Source organism: Canis lupus, chromosome 6 (genome assembly GCF_011100685.1).
Source record: "Canis lupus familiaris isolate Mischka breed German Shepherd chromosome 6, alternate assembly UU_Cfam_GSD_1.0, whole genome shotgun sequence".
Classification (NCBI taxonomy): domain Eukaryota; kingdom Metazoa; phylum Chordata; class Mammalia; order Carnivora; family Canidae; genus Canis; species Canis lupus.
The window spans coordinates 15,240,839-15,258,085 of NC_049227.1; the positions used below are offsets into that span (position 1 = coordinate 15,240,839).

The following is a 17,247-nucleotide window of genomic DNA, read 5'->3' on the forward strand; positions in this document are numbered from 1 at the left end:
GCAGCCAGCATCTGTACGTGCCTCCTGCCCAAGAACCTGGCCTTATCGCAGTCTGCCAGCATTGCCAGCTGCCTTCCGGAAAATTATTACAAGAACCTCCTGGTTCTGTGACTGATAGTGACTCATTTCACGTCCTGCATCCATCCTGCCACAGGACCAAGCCCAGGATGGAAGACCCCCTGCTTTGACGGAGGAACTTCATCTGTGGTTGGGGAGTCAGGAAGGCTTATGGGGAATGTCACTGCAATGGCCAGGGGAGTTGGGTCTCCAAGGCTGGCGGCAGCCTCAGATTTTGGCCAGCCTGTTTACTCCCCAAGAGCAGTGTCTGACTCTGGAACCCCGCATGATTCAGTGAGATGTTCGGGGCTGCAGGTGGCAGGCCGGGGCCAGGGTACCTCAGAGACTGAGCCCCAGGAGCTGCCTCTGAAGTGCAGGAGAGGTGGGCAAACGTGGCCCTGTGGGCGGCTGTGTCCCCAGCCTTACCTGGGCTTCACCTGCCGCACTTGGCTGGCTCGGCTCTAAGGCTGATCTGGATGATCTGTGCAGTCTGTGGGTGTCCCAGGACCTGGTCCTGCTTACCTTCCCCAGGCCGGCCCCTCTGCCGCATCCACTCGCTCCCAGCATTTCCTGGGGGTCGCTGCTTCTGCACTTTTGTGCCCACTGCTGGCCATATGCCTGGCCATCCTATGTCCTCAGGGTAGCCAGTGGGAGAGACAGACCTTTGCTGCAGGAGAGCAGTCTGCTGGCTTAGGAGCAGTGCTGGCTCCTCCACATCAAAGCGACATCCTGGTCATCTTCAGGTGGCTAGTGCCTGGCACGGAGTGAGCACTTGAAGAGTGTGATTGGGGAGTGGGATTGATTCTGGGTGGGCATCTGCAGACTAGGCTCATTCTTGAGTGCCCCAAATACTGGTGGTGATAGTAGTTTATTAATGCACACTCACCCACCTGACAGCGAGCTGGGCACTATTCCAAGAGTTCTGCAAACGTCAGCTCTCAGAGCCCTGCAAGATGGCCGTTGTCACCCACCCCGCCCCCTGCCTTTTACTCATCAGGATGCAGAGGCACGGCTTCTAGTGGCTTCCAGTTCCAGTGGCTTTGCTGCCAGCTCACACCTCTACCTGGGCCTTCAGGATTCCTGACTATGGAAGTATCTTTTGTGTTCCAGACTGCACTAACCCATGTTAGCGCAGGCAGCATTGTCACTGTCTCTACTTCACAGATGGGGACAGTGCACTGAGGGGTGTCTGATGCCCAGAGCTGTGCATGCCCCCGGGGTGGCTCTGTTAGGACTCCCACCTGTGTCCCAACGCCATGGCCCCACAGTCCTGGTCACCGCACACTGTTCTCAGCCGTCCTATCCACTGTTGAGTGCTGGCTTCTGAGGATGGGTGCCTGGGATGCTGTTTATTTATTTATTTTTAAAGATTTTATCTATTCATGAGAGACACAGAGAGAGGCAGAGACATAGGCAATGGGAGAAGCAGGCTCCCTGCAGGGAGCTTGATTCAGGACTCGATCCCAGGACCCCGGGGTCACAACCTGAGCTGAAGCCGACTCTTAACTGCTGAGCCACTGAGGCATCCCAATGAGGTGTATTTAGAAGTTAGCATTGAGCTGCCCTGGGGTGCACAGGGCTTCCCTGAGAGCAGAGTCCCCAGCAGGTGCCTCAGGGCTGGAGAGGTCGGGGTGACTGAGGGATGTGGAGCTGGCTTCTAGCTGCTATCTCTTGCCGGCTGCCCTGGGATGGTGCATACTGCACAGGCTTGTCCATGCCCTGAGTTCAGCCCTGGGTCCCCTCCTCCTTAGGGTGTCCAGGTGGGGCCCTGGCAGAGATGGTCCCACATCTTAGGATGTAGCTCCTAAGGGGGGAAGGGGTCATGCACCTTGAGCTGGACAGTTTTAGTGCCTGGCACCCCCATGGTAAATCGGCCGGATTCAACGAGTGTCTCCTGAGCCACTTCCAGGCAGTCGTTCCGCCTCGCCATGCCTTTCCTCATGCATGTGTTCACAAGGCCCTGCCATTCTCTGTACACGGCTTCCTTCACCCTTGCGTGTTGCCTCCGTGCTGTTTCTGCCCCTAGGAATGTGTTTCCATCTCGCGTGGCTGAGTTCTCCCTCAGAATCAAGCTAAACGTCCTCTGCCTCTCCTTCCCACTTGCTGTCCCTTCGTAATGACATGTTGCCTTCCCGCTCCACATTCACTTGTGGGCATGTGGTCATCACCATAGCCCTTGTCCTTACTATGAACTTGCTTCAGATAGTGCCACAGCTACTGAGTGCTGAGTGCTCCCATGTGCTGTACCCAGACCATGTCACCAAGTCCTCATTGCAGACTCTGGGTGCCGGTGCTGTCGCCATGGCCCAGATGAAGGGAGAGGTGTGGTGAGTTGGGCAGGTGGCAGGCTGATGGGTACTGTGGGGCCTGCTCATGCCAGTGGTCCTGTGCAGATAGCACAGTCCCATGGGACTGGGCCCCGGACCCTGGTTTAAAGTACTTGCTGAGTGACCAGATGTGGACATAGGGAAGCAGCTTGCGTCTCTGGTCCTCTCTCCCAGTGTGGGGGCTGGTCTTGTTGGTTTTGCTGGGTTTGCAAAGACCTAACAAGAGATTAGTGATTTATTACCTTACAAGGATCCATCTGCATCTTAGAGACTCTATTCTGAGAAGATGATTCTTAGCCTAGGAAATGAACGTCTAATGGTGTAATTTCTTGCTCCTAATTGGATCCTCACACAAAAGAAGAACTCCCCTGATGTGGGAGGAACACTTCACTTTGTTCCTGTCTGAAGCAGAGCCCCAGAGCCTTAGCATGTTGCGTATCTGACAAGGCCTGACCTTCTCAGTGTTTTCTTAGATATCCCCGTGTTTTCTGTCCTGGGCAAAGCTTGGAGTTAGCTTGTCAACTCTCATGGAAGAATCCTGTTGCCCTGTGCTTGTAGGCTCTCTGCAGCCCTAGCTTCCTGTTCGTGACATCTGGTATGTCTCTGGCCTCTCAGTCTTCACAGACTTCACTGGAGTTTGGTCCTCTGTTCCAGTAAGTCTTGCACGCTTCCTGTTAGGTCTGTGCCTGGGTGTTTGATCATTTCCATTACTTGCACATTGCTCTTTGCCCTAGCTGGCATCACCACATTCACCACAAGCCTGCTGGGGTGCCTCTTGGGGTAAAGGGGCTGAGAGAAGGCAGGCACTCCAGATGAGGAAAAAGAGCCCCCTGCACACCCCAGCCCACAAAGCCAAGGCCCGGTGAGAATCTGTTATAGCCACAGATAGAAATTGGCTAAATTATCTTTAAAAACCATGGGTCTCCTTCCAGTTGGGGAGGAATCCTCCACAACAGACCTTTTCGGGCTCACCTTGGTTCTAAGTATGCTGTTTTTGTATTTTTAAAAAAATTTATTTATTCATGAGAGACACACAGAGAGAGAGAGGCAGAGGGAGAAGCAGGCTCCATGCAGAGAGCCTGATGTGGGACTCTATCCCGGGTCTCAGGATCACACCCTGGGCTGCCGGCTTCACTAAACCACTGAGCCACCCGGGCTGCCCGGTGTTTTTGTATTGTTCAAATGTCTCGCACCTCTGCACTGACCCTCTCTAGCTTGGCTCCTTCTCAACTACCAGTTCTTATTGTGTCCGCATTAAGTGAGTTTGCTCCCTACTGTATTATTAAATCTGCCACATCTTCGCCAACTGCTGCAATTTCTCTCGCACATGTTGGCCACACCTTGTAAGTATGTTCAGGGGGAGCTGGGTGACACATGGTCCTGGCCTTGGCTCCCACGGTCTTTTGCGGGGGCTCACTGTCCTGGGCTCTCTGCCAGCCAGGGTCTCACTGCTGCTTCCTTTGCCATGGAAGGGCCCCCGGGCATAGCCTATGGGAAAGCTTGCACAGTGGCCCTGACTGTGCTATTCCTCTGGAGTCGGACTTGTCTTGTGCCTTCCTAACTGGGAAGTGTAGACACGTGGGTGTCCTGGGACCCATGGATAAGCTCCACTTGACAGAGCTGACCTCAGGTGTTCTGTTGTGAGGGTTTTTCCTCTCTGTAGCCTCCTTGATGTCATCTGTAAAAACATAGAGGGTCCAGAGCCCTTAGAACTGTGGACACGTTTCTGCTACATCCACTTGTCTGGAGAGGCTTTTTCAGTTCTTGTGGGATATTTTTGGAATTTCTGGCAATATCACCCCATGTCAACAACTGTTGTTCTGGAGGAGGGAGCCTCACTGCCTCAGCCAACCCTTTGGACCCCGCTGGAAGCGGGTCACACCAGGGCACAGACATGTCTCCTTCCATGAGTTCCTGGGGATGGGCTTCCCACTCTGTGGAGCTGGGTCTGAGGCAGCAGAAACCATGACTGGGATGCTGAGTGTTCCTGTTGATACCCAGAATAAATGTGAGCTGCCCAGACTGCCTCCAGATCTGGGCAGCTTTGGGCTTTGTTTCTGGTTTGTTTGTTTATTTGTTTGTTTGTTTGTTTTTTCAGCTGAAATACTGGATTTCTCCAAGTCTGTGTCTTGGGCCTTTCTGTCTTCTGTTTACCATGTACCTGTCACCTACTGCTGGGCTGCCCTGCCAGCGTCTCTGGAGCACTGTCTCAGCCTGTTCACTGGGTGGGCAGGCTGGGGAGTCACTAGAGTCCTCTTTCTTACCAACAACGTAGGGAATGTCTCTGTAGGGTAAAAATTCTGCTTGCACAAGCTCTGTAGCTGGGCTTCTTTCTCTGAGGTGCTGGCAGGCATGTCCCAGCTATATTCACTAGGAGATGCTTGGGAGAGCCACCACTGGCTCCCTGTGGCCTGTCTGGCCTGTTGCGTTGGGTGTGCCCCTCCAGAAGTGAAACGTGATGAGGATAGTGTGTTTCAGCCCCTCTCATCCTCCCCAGGAAGCAACAGCCACTACAGGGACCTTCTTGGATGCATGATGGGTCCAGAGCTGACCCAGAAAGGCAGCCTTTAACCAGGATTCCCATTCTGACCTCAGCGTTGTCTCCTCTAGGACACTTGAGTTGCCTGCCCTGATTGGGCTCTGGGGAGAAGGCAGCAGCCTGAATCCTAGGATGCAGTGCACCCTGACTCCATCAGTACCACCTGTGGTCCTTGGCCCAGGCAGACCCTCGTGCATCCCCAGAGCATGTGATCAAACAGACTAGAGGCTTGAGCATCCTCCCTCTGGCGCTCAGCAGCACTGAGTTCATTAGGATTGTTTTGAGGTTGAGGCACATTCCTCTGCTCCTCCTGCTGGTTATGGATTCATGGAATTGGGTAAGGCCCTTGGGATCGAACTGTGTATCCTCCCAAATTAAACTGAAATACACAATCTCTATTTAAAGGTTATGCTGTGGTAGTGAGCCAGCCTCCAGAACCATTAGCATTAAAGTTTCATTATGCTTTGGAGCTGTGAGTGAGTTTGGCAGGCCAGGCCTCCTTGCAAGGAAGGAGGGACTTGATTGTCACCAGAGGAGACAGGCAGGTCAGAGACTGGTCCACACTGACCCTGCTGCCAGTCTATGCCTGACGCTTGGGCAGCTCCGCCAAGGAGCCTCGTCTCCTGCCCCTGCTCTCATCTGCTTCTGTTCAAGGCATAGACCCCTAGAAAGCTCCCCCTGCAAGTGTTCATCTGTCTCCCACTCTCTGGGTCTCACTCAGGGGTGAGTTCTGTACACGAGGTTGCACTCTGCGGACTCTCCAGCCAGACTCCTCAGACGAAAGGGAAAGAAAACACAGATTACCAACGTCAGAATGAGAGGGGACAGGAGCGCATGTTATTTTCCTGGTGGGTATAAGGTACATGTTGTAGTTTTGGTAAGCATTTCCCTAAGTGCTGGTGATGTGGATGGAGTGTTTCCTCATGTGCTTGCTGGCCACTTACATGGTTTCTTTGGAAAAATGTCCTTCTGGATCCTTCACCCATTTTTAAATTGGGTTTTCTGTCTCTTTATTGTTGAGTTATAGGACTTCTGTAGGGGTTCTTCATAAATTATAGATACTGGATCTTCATCAGATAGCTAATTTGCTGAGTGTCTTCTCAGTCTCTCGAGGATGTCCTTTGGTGTGCACAAGGTTTTGGCTTTTATCCATTTTGTCATTGGTATTCTTGGTGTCCTATCAGTATCTGAAACTTGCTACATCTGAGGTCATAAAGATTTACTCCTGTGTTTCCTTCTAAGAGTTTTATAGTTTTAGCTCTGACACTTAGGTTTTAATAATTTTGAGTTGATTTTTGAAGATGATGTGAGGTAGGGATCTCCCTTACTACTTCTGCCCGTGGACATCTAGTGGTCCCGGCACATTTATTGATAATCACTTGACCATAGATGCTTGGATTTATTTCTGGATTTCAGTTTGGGTCCCTTGATCTGTTCATCTATCCTTTGTCAGCACCACACTGTTTTGGTTACTGTCACTTTGTGTAAGTTTTGAAAATAGTAAATGCGAGTCCTCCAACTTTCTTCTTTTTCAGAATTATCTTGCTATTGGGGTCTTTTGTAATTTCATATGAATTTTAGGATCAGCTTTCCCATTTCTGCAAAAAAGACTGAGGATTTTAATAGGAATTGCATTGAATCTGCAGATCACTATGAGGAAGATTGCCATCTTAACAGTGGTAGGTCTTCCATTCAGCCTATGAACATGGAATATCTCCATTTATTGAGGTTTACTTTCATCTGTTTTAGCAATGTTTATAGTTGTCAATGTGTATGTATTTCCTCCTTGGTTATGCTTACTCATGAGTTTCTTACTGTCTCTGATGCTCTTGAGAATGGAATTGGATTGTTTGTTGATTGTTACTGCTAATATGCAGACATGCCACCAGTGTTTGTGTGTTGATCTTGTTTCCTGCCACTTTGCCAAATTCTTTTTAACTCCAATACTTTTGTGAATTCTGTAGATTTTTCCATTTATGAGATCATGTCATCTGTGAGCAGAGATGCTTTATTTCTTCCTTTCCAATATGATGGCTTTTGTTTCTTGCTCTTGCATGACTGCTGCTACTGGAACTCCGTTCCATGTCCAGTGGCAGGGGAGAAAGTAGACATCTGTGTTTCCTTCTTGATCTGAGGGGGAAGCTCTCAGTCCCTTACCGCAGAGCATGATGTTCTCTGTGGGTGTCAGAGAATGCCCTCTATCAGGTCGGAGAGATTCCCTTTGACTCCTGGTTTGTTGAACATTTTTATCATGAATGGGTGTTGGACTTTTGCCAAGTGCTTTTTCTGACTCAGTTGAGATGATCGTGTGTTTTTTTCCCCCTCATTCTGTTACTGTGGTGCTTTGCATTAATTGATTTTTTTATGTCAAGCCACTCTTGAATTCCTGGCGTATGACCCTTTCAGATGCCTCCAGTGTGGCCAGCTACTACCTTGTTGAGGTTTTGTGTTCCTGTTAAGGGTTCTTGGTCTTAGTTTTCTTTTCACGTGATGCTCTCTCTGGCTGTGGTTTCAGGGTGATGCTGGTCTTGTCGAATAAGCTAAGAAACGTTCCCTCCTCTTTAACTTCTTGGAAGAATTTGGGAATTCTCTGTTAGTTCTTTTACATGACTGATGAGTGTTCACTGGTGAAGCCCTCTGATCCTGAACATTCCTTTGGTGGGAGATCTTCTTGCTGACGGAGCCTCCTGACTTGTCACAGGTCTGCTTAGCTCTTACATTTCTTCTTGAGTTTGTCTGAATCGTCTAGGTGGCCTGTAGGTGGACAGATGTTCCAGGATCCTCTTGCCGTCCTTCTGACTTCTTAAGGTCAGCCACAGTGACTCTGCTCTCCCTTTGCATCAGCATGTGGACCCTTCTTTCTTTCCTTTCACCAGGCTAGCTAAACGTGTGATGGTTTTACTCACCTTCACTCTCAAGGCCATGCTTTTTTCTTTGAGGACTTGAAGGGGATTGTCTTCTGACTTCTGACTTACTCTGTGTCCATCAAAAGCCTGTCATCTCCATCAGGCTTCTCTGTATCTTGTCTGTGTTCTCTGATGATGCTTTCTAGAGAGGGCTCTTTTATGATGATGTACCTTGTTGCACTCTTCTATGGGGATTCTGTGTTTCTTACCTCTGGGGACTTGCTGTCCTCCTCCTCTGGTGAGTGTCCGCTCACCCACAGTTGGGGTACTGCGACTTGTCCCCCACCCATGTGTGCTCTTCTCATTTCTGAAAATTCTTTTTTCACTGTGAATCATTCCTGTGGCTGTGTCTCCAAGCTCCCTGACCTCATCTTCCAGCAGGACGACCTGTATCTTTTTATTTCAGGTGTTGCTGTTTATGTTGCTACAAAGTTTATATTGGTCTTCCGTTTCTCCTCATGTCTATACTTAATATGTGAAGTATGGAATTTAGTGATATTGACTGTTTTCAGTCATTCTGTGCACATCTGTGTTGGGGGGACGCAGATGTGTGTATTCCTGTGAAGATCCCTGAGGTTCGTTCAGGGATCTGGTGAAACTCCTTAGACATAATCTAATCTGGTCGGGTGGCATTTTATGACATTCTGGGCGGACCCAGGGCTAATTATCCCCAGCTCTGGGCCTTAGCCTGCCTGGGTGCTCTGCCTGGTGCCCCAAGAGCTGGGGCTTTGGAGTCCAGCTTGACAGAGCTGGTGCTTTTCCCTCCTGGCTCTTCTCATTCTTCACTGTTTGGTCTGGGGGTCTTTCCTGTCCTGCATATGCCAGTCAGGTTCTGCTGTGCACTTGTGGTAGGCCCTGCATACCCCCTTCACCATAAGTTCTGGCCACCAAGGCCTCCCCACACTCCTGACTCTGCCTTCTCAGCCTGAGCTGGGCTATGTTCTGGACTCACCTAAGATGGCAAGCTGGGATGACCGTTGGGCCTGCCTCATACCTTCCAGCCTTCTGTTCTCCCAGAGGTGTTACCCCAGTTCCTGTGCTTGATCCATGCTGACGTGAGGGCCTGGTTTCCAGGTTTCTAGAATTAGACCTCGAGCTCTGTTGGCCCTTGCAAAGGCACCCTGACACGGCAGTGGCTTGTCTCCCACCATTCTCTGCTGTCTGCATGTGGCTGCCAGAGTGCAGGACTCTGCTGGTGGCCCCTGGAGCAGGCCCCTCTCTGCGGTTTGGGGTTAGGGCCTGCCCCGCATGAACGGAGCCAAAACCCCAGAGCAGGGCAGTGGTGATACCTACGTTTATTCAGCAATTTGGCGAACGCCATTTAGTGCTCCTGGCACTCATGGGGGCCTGGAGGCCAGTGCTGGGCTCAGTGGATGCCGCTTCTCTGGAACGTACGGTTCCTGGGGCAGAAAGCCAGAGGGATTGGTAAAGACCTGCAGTCAGGACATGAGCCGCCATGTGGGCAACTAGCCATGGTTGGCTATCAAAAGCAAAGGCTCGACTGGTGGCCTGCTCTTGGGTGGATGCTAGCCTGGGCTCTAAGCCAGTAAATGGATATTTTTAGTGTTTTCTGACTATTTGAATTAGCAATGCCTGTACGCTGTATGAAGTGAAGATCGTGAAACACAGGCAAGATGGTAGAGTGAAGCCATCTTCCCACTTGGCAGCCCTTTCTCGGAAGGCTGGGAGTGTCCCCAGCATCTGGTGTGTGGGTGGGCTCTGTAGTCCCTGACCTGGTCATGCAGCCTGTGATGCAGATGCTACCACTTCTCTTTCAAAGTGGAAAAGTCAGAGGCTTGGGCATTTCATGTTATGGGGATGGCCGGACCTTCGACCAGGTCCGAAGCCATTGGCTTCTGACACTTGGCAGGTCTGCTTCCCGGGCCCCATGTGTGTTTGGCTCCATGTTCAGGCCTAAAAATGGCAGCAGAGTGTCAGCTGGCACATGGCTTTGGAGGAACATTTACCTCTTTGGCCTTGGCTTGCTAGCCTACAGAACAAAAAGCAGCAGCCTCAGAGGGAGCGATGGACAGGGCCGTCATGTCTGGCTTCAGGGGTCAGGGCATCCCCAGGGATGCCCACTGTCCAGTGTGTGACCACAGTCTGCCAGCAGCCGGGCTCCCTAGGCGTTAGATTCGTTTAGAGCAGGCATTGCTGGTAATTATGCCTGTTAATTTGGAGAGCAAGCCCAAGAAAGGAATATAAATTTGTGTATTAACTTCAGAGGCTGGAAAGGCAGAACAGCCTCTCTCTGGGAGATACGTGTAGAGATGAAGCAGGGAGCTTTGCGGAGTGGTTCCCAGGGGCGGTGGCAGGCCCAGGATCTCGTCCGGGGTATATGTGGCCCGTGATCTTGGTCCTAGTTGCGAGCTCTGCCTTGGGCCACGTGCTACAACTACACACGGCCCCTGTGAGGGTGCCTCCCTTCCGAGCCCTACTTGTGGGCTGGAAGTGGTTTTAGAATGGCTCACAGAATGGCCCTCGTGGTTTTGTCATTTAGCAAGTCTCTCAGAAGATGCAATCCAATTAGTCCCATGTTCTTTTTTTTAAAACCACCTCCAAATACAGATTTTTCTCAGTCAAGTATGAAATAGGTAGTTGCAGACTGCAATATTAATGCATTTCCAATTTTCACTTCTTCCAGTGCCAGGTCATAGCAGTGTGGCTTTGCCTGGCTTAAAAGGCAACCTGAGCTCTTGTGCACACCCCCCTCCCCCGCCCTGGGGCAAGCAGGGCCCAGGCCTGAGGGTGGAGGAGGGAGGGGCCATGGGCCAGCCTGTGCACCCTCCAGAGGGGGTGACTGAGGGGCTCTGCAGGGAGGGTGCTTCCACTCTGGTGTGTGTCAGGCCCTACAATGAGCATTTGCCTCTCAGTTTTCTCCCTTCCTGCTCAGACCTCACTTTACAGATGCGGAAATTGAGTTCAGCGTGTGTGTGAATGAGCACAGAGGCTCCTGGGCAGTGTGGTGAGGGGCCCTGGAAAATAGGCCATGGCTGCAGACAGCCCTGAACCCCATGCCCAGCTGTTCCCCGAAGCCCCTCCTCCAGTGGGCCCTATCAAAGCCTGACTGGTTTCCCTCCTTTTAAATATTGACCTGTTGAAGTAGTTTCTGAAATGAGGTGTCTGGTAGGTGAACAATCTCCAGGTCTTTTTCCTTCCTGGATGGCGTGTTTCCTTGCATATTTACCCTGGCTCTACTCACCTGCCCAGAGAAGTCCTGGCAGAGGCCTGGCTTATACACTGGCTTATACACTTATATGTGCCAAGGCTGCCTGGCACATAGCCTGGTGCAAGGGAAGCGCCAGGTATGGGCTTGTGTGGGTCATCCATTTGCTCTGGTGCCCTTGCCTGCGGGCCTGGACCACCCTTTTTGTGCCCTGCCTGGGCTTAAGAGGTGAATGGAGTGTATCTACCTGGGCCAGTGGGAAACAAAGTCACACAAACAGTGCACGGGGGCTGGCATTTCTGGTTTGGTGAAGAAGGTGGCCTTAGAGATGGATCTGAACGGTGGCTAGGGATCTGACCTGCAGACAGGCATCTTGTGTCCTGTGTGCTGGCTACCACCCCAGTTTGGGGAGCTGGAGAGTGCAGGCACCCCGAGGGCCTTGGCATGAGTGGGCTATAGTTGTTGGAGGGTCAGGGTACCTACCAGGCACTAGCAGTATAGGAGGGAGTCAAGTAGAAAGCCTGTTAGTTATGAGTCAAGCTTACAAGTTAAAAGGGCCTGTTTTGCTTTGAACTCTGTGGAATAAGTCAGCATTTTTTCCTTCTTTCCTGGAAATTGTCCAAACGTACCAAAAAGAATAAAAGCCAAACAAGGCAAACCTAAATTTGGGCCCAACAGAACTACAGCTGAATCCCTGGCCCCTTACACCGGAGGGAGCTGGCCCTCAGCAGTGGCAGTACTGGAGGCGCGCAAGATGGTGCCCAGAAGTGAAGCTACTGAGAAAGAACAGTGCTCTGTGACTGACTCTGCTGGGGTTCAAGGGGCACCCCTGTTTGCCCTGCAGTGGGGTAGGCGTGGTGGCCACAGGCAGGGAGGCAGAGGCCAGTCAGTTCAGACAGGTCTGAGTGGCTCTTGGATGTACAGGGAGCTTGTGGCTTCCCCTTCATGCAGAGAGAGGTTGGGTAGGTACACAGGACTCAGAGCCACCTGGTCAGATTGGGAAGAAGAGAAGGCAGCTCATCCTTTCTGCAGTCTGGACTTTTGCACAAAGCTACATTGAATGAAAGTCACCTTCACTGATGAGTTATAAAGGCAACATCACACAATTTTGTAAAACCCAGAAGTTTTGGAGAAAAGCAGATAACAAAAAATTTTCACAGAAAAAATTAACAACCTGACCTTGAGCAGATGAAAATTAAGAGAGTTTTGCTGCAAATCTGGGGATATCCGTGGAGCCGGAACAGAGGCTGAGCTGGAGCTGGTGGCCCTGAGGGCTGAGGTGCATGTCTACAGGGAGCAGTGGCTGGAGCTGAGCAACCAGCATGGAGCTCAGGAAGCAGGACCAGGTGGGTGCCATGGATTCTGCAAACGTGGAGTTGACCTGTTCTGTGGAAGTTCTCAGGAAGGGAGAAGACAGGAGCAGACATGGCAGCAGCAGTGTTCAGCCACGGTAGCTGAAGGTTAAAACAACGTAAGTTAACATTGTGTAGCAAGCACACATTTAACTGTGGGCAGTGGACAGCAAGAGGTGAGATATGTCCGACTCTCACATACATCCGTTGTAGGAGGTGAACAGGAACTGTCGAAAGCAGAAAAGTGCAGATATTGTATCAAGTAAAGAGTTATGAAAGTAACCACTACAACAAAAAGATACAGACTCTTATAAAGATCAAGAGAATTTCACACAAAAAAGTAAACAAGATGAACAGGGCACACATATATCATCAATGTTCAGAAAGAGCAGAAATGGGGAGAGATTTGGGGGAATCATCAAGGATGCCACCATGAGGAGAATTTGTTTTACTTCGTGACCCGTGATATTTCAAGTGGGCCAAGAATCAGTGATGGAAGAAATACAGTCTGTTTTACATGAAACCCTCAACCCCAAAACTAAAGGATACTCTTTTTGTAAAGTGCTCATAGGAGATGTTTACCAGAATTCACCATATGTTGACAATACAGAAAATCTTCATAAGCTCAAACAGGTAGAACTGATGGAGACATGCACACCTGATCACAATGTGATGAATTCCAGGTTATGAACGAAACAAAACAGAAAAAGAAAACCCTAACCTCCATCTTTAGCATTTCTTGGGTCCAAGAGGAAAGGGCATCTGGAAATGCACGGAATCTAGAAAACATGTCTCAGAGCCTTTGGGAGGCAGAACAGAGTTGAGAAGAAAATTTACAGATTAAATATTTATATTATTGAGCAGGAAACTGTGAATAGAGATAGATTAGACCCCACTCAAGAACTCAGGAAAGGAAAACAAAATAAGCCCTAGTAAAGCAAAAACTAGGAATCTGCAAAGATCAAAGCAGAAGTTAATAAAAAAGTGAAAAATAGTGGAAATAATAAATAAATCCAAGTGCCTGTGCCCCAAAATAAAGCCAGTAAAATGTATGAATCACTCACAGTCCCAGTGAAAAATAAGTAGATGTGCCCTCCTCCACACAAGAACTGAGAATCATCAGAGTTTCCGGCAGGGAGGAATGTGGGAGCCCCCCTGGTGCTCAGCCCTCAGGTCCTACTCGTGGTGCCCCACAGGTGTGGATGTGCATGGTCCGGAGCCAGCCCAGGGCTTCTGCACTGGATCATGTGTGAGCTATACCTCAATGGCAAAGGAAGAAAACTTGGAAGTAAATCTAAAAAGAATAGATGTAAGTTATATCACAGATCGACTTAAATACAAATCTGAGTAGGGACTCCTGGGTGGCTCAGTGGTTAAGTGTCTGCCTTTGGCTCAAGGCATGATCCCAGGGTCCTGGGATCGAGTCTCACATCAGGCTCCCCATGGGAAGCCTGCTTCTTCCTCTGCCTCAGTCTCTCTGTGTCTCTCATGAATAAATAAAATCTTAAGAGAAAAAAACAAATCTGAATAAAATGAATACTTTCTAGGAATGTGAAACCTATTGACTCTGGAAGTGATAGAAATGTTAAAGAGACCAGTTATACATTTGTTGCAAAATGGCTGCTCCTGTCCTTCCCCAAAGAAAAGAAATTGTATCAGATTGAGGCAGTTTTGAGGGAGATTCTGTGAGAGCATCAGGTGTGTGCCCCACACATGCTGACTGGAGGCTCTGAGGGGGAGACTTTTGGGAGGTGAGTGACAACTGTGCGGTGTGGGTGTCGTGCATGCACGGGATTCAGGCTGCGGATGCCACCCCAAGCACCTGGGACGCGCCCCACGGTTTCCCCCACATTGGACTGCTGGCTTGATTTTTGGGTATGTGCTCCATATTTGCTGAAAAGGCATTTTACAGAAATCCGTGTTCAGTCTTTATGAAATATGAACACATGGATAATTTCTCAACATAATAAAGTATATTTATTTCAGCCCCAAACTGACATGCTGTAAGTTAGAGCTTCAGCTCCCAGGAGCCACAAAACAGGTTCAGGACGTCCTGGGTTCCTGGTGTGGAGGTGCAGCCCCCAGGCTGGGAAGGAGGGAGGCCACCAATCTCTCCGGCTGACATGATCATGAACCGAGACCGCCTGCTGAGAGCTGCTGCAGCAGCTGGAACAGCGGGCAAGGGTGGGGAACAAAATGAATGCCCAGGGATTTTCAGGCCTGCACGTGGAGACACAAGTTAGACAATACAAGAAAATGCCTCCCATGTACAACAGCGGGCACAGACAGGAAGAAGCCCCAGGCCTGCTGCCTGTTGGGGTGTGTGTGTGAGGCTGACAGCACCCCCGTGAATAGGACAGGCAGCTGTGTCCTCACACACTGACTCCCCAGAGTGGGCATTGATACAGTCCCAGTGTTCTCTAAAGCAATTTTGTTGGGGTGTTTGAGGGGAGTGATGGGGTGGGAGAGAGAAAGCGCCCTGACGTTGTGGATGGAACAGTGGATGGAAAAGGAAGTCAGAAGCAGGGGTAGAATGTGGTGAGTGACAATGTGGAATCATACATCTGTGAGGGCCATCATGCTTCAGGATACTCATACAGGGACATCCGGGTCCATCTGGGGAAGGGAGGTCGGTCACAGGAGGATACTCGCTGTGGGGAGCTGCTTACACGTGGGGGGACCAGCACACCCCAGAGCCGCCTTGCCCCAGCATTGACCTCATGGGATCAGATGGGAAGCTGCAGAAACCTTCGCCCATGAGCGATGGGTCAGCAAGAGGTGGGACATTGATGGGGTGGAGTTCACGGAGCCACACATGTGAACCAGGGAGGCTCTTCTTGTGCTGGTTGGGAAATCTCTCCAAAATAGATGAAGGGAGAAAATGAGAGTACAAAACTGTGTGCAGGCTGTCACCGTTTTTCTAACAGAGAAATAAACGGAAGAACCTATTCATATTTGCTGGTGGGAGCACAAGCTGATTCTGGAACCCCACAGCCTAACGGCTCCAGTGGGCTGTGGGTAGTGCCTAGATGACTAGGGTGCTTTGTGCAGGTTTCTGGGGAGTATACGTGTTGTGTGCCACATCAGAACCTCAGGTCCTAAGGCTGCATAAGGTTTACAGCTCCCACAACGAGGGGCCAGGACTGTGGCATCCCTGGGAAATGTCCTGCCTTGCAGCTCTGCAGACCAGCTTTGTCTGCTGCATGGACACTTGCAGCCGTGAGGTGTGTCTCCCTCCTCTGCTCAGCACCTCTTCTGCTCAGCCCTCCCACCGAGAAAAGACTGAGGGGGATCTTCCCAGACAGGACTCAGCTGGTTCTGTGTCCTTCCAGGAGAGTCATCCTGTTCTAGTGAGGCCAGTGTGTCCACTGGCCTGTTTGGCCATGGCCGTGAAGAGGGCATAGGACCCACCTCCTGCGTGCATGTCTGGGTGGCATACGAAAGGAGCGGTGAGCCTGGCCAGTTCAGGGAGGTGTGCATGTGGGAGGGGCAGGAGAGGCCCCAGACACAGTGGATGCCGCTTCACCGTGAGCGTGGGCAGGCCTTGGTCCATGTCATCACGTCATGGTGCCACTATGTGATCGTGTAATGCCTGTTCTGTGCAGGGGACCTCATGCCAGTGGGCACTGGCAGGCATGCGTGGAGCAGCTGAGTGTGTGGAGACTAACTCACTCTCTTCCTCTGGAGACATTGCCAAGGCCACTCCAGCTCGTGCTTGCTCTCCATGACCAGCAGGATGGGGGAGCCCACTTGCACAAGGGGCCCACTTGGGACCTCGATGATTAGTATTGAGGCCTCACAGGCTGGACGCCTCGGGCCTCATAGGCTGGATGCCTCGGGCCCAAGAATTCCTAAATAAGCTGCCTCAGGAGACATGGAGACACTATTCCCTCACCCCTGGACCATGCTGATGGCTGACACCCTTCCCGGAGACACTGTTTGTTTCCAGTTCAGGACAGCGGCATCATCCATGTCCTGGGAGCTCTCAGCCACCCCAGTTAAGGGGCCTGGAGGGTGGTGAGGTGGGTCTGCAGACCTGGACTGGCCCTGTCATTCCTAGCCTGTGCCTGTGGGTGGGCGTGCCTGAAATCACCTGTCCCTTGAGCCTTTGTGGAGTCGGGTGGGAAGACCGAGTGGCCTCCCTTTGGGGCATCAGGACGGGCCACTGTGGGGAGTGGCCGTGTAGGAGCTGTGTGGTGGGAGAGACTTGTGTCTGCCTTGCGCTCCCACCCTGCCAGCTCCCCCTAAGCGCTCACCAGACTGTCACAGTCGTTGTTCCATTCAGGGACTTCTGTGGGGCTCTGGAGCTTGACACACCTGTCAGCTCACACCTGTGCTGGTTCCTGTAGCTGACTGAGGTCATTTCTAACAAGTAACGACTTATCAGAGGCCATAGAGGATGTCTGCCCTAAGGACAGCTCTTGTGTGAGAAACACAATGCAGCGAGCTCTCAGAGTGGCAAAAACTGCAGGTCCATGGTCCTGGTGCTGTGCCCGCCACCCACAGGACTGCGCCTTCCGCGAAAGCCCTTTGAGAGATGAAGGCCCACCTGCCCCCTCTCCCAGTCTCCCATTCATTCACAGACAAGCTGAATGCTGAGAGATCGGGGGCATTCAGAGCACCCCATGGGCTGAGATGGCCAGAAAAACAGCCGAGCGCAAGAGTCCCATAAAGGAGCCTCAAAACCCATGTCTGTGCCACAGTAGACCAGCCTCGGTGCATGTCGGGCAGTCTGAGTGCGACTGGGAGTCAATTCTGGGGTCTGTGTCCCCAGTCCACCACGCCCCTGCTCTCCTCTCTTGTTGTGTAATTGGTTACTGAGTGTTCTGATCCAAGAACCGGGCGTACAGCTACCAGACTGACCACAGTCAGATCAAAAGGACAGAACCACATCTGGCAG

At 51.1% G+C, this 17,247-nt stretch overlaps 1 protein-coding gene across 6 annotated transcripts in view; it reads left to right on the forward strand.

The window, feature by feature from the left end:
* MAD1L1 (mitotic arrest deficient 1 like 1) overlaps positions 1 to 17,247 on the forward strand; it is a 347,043-nt gene that overhangs the window by 207,670 nt on the left and 122,126 nt on the right. The gene's annotated exons all lie outside the window — the stretch shown is intronic.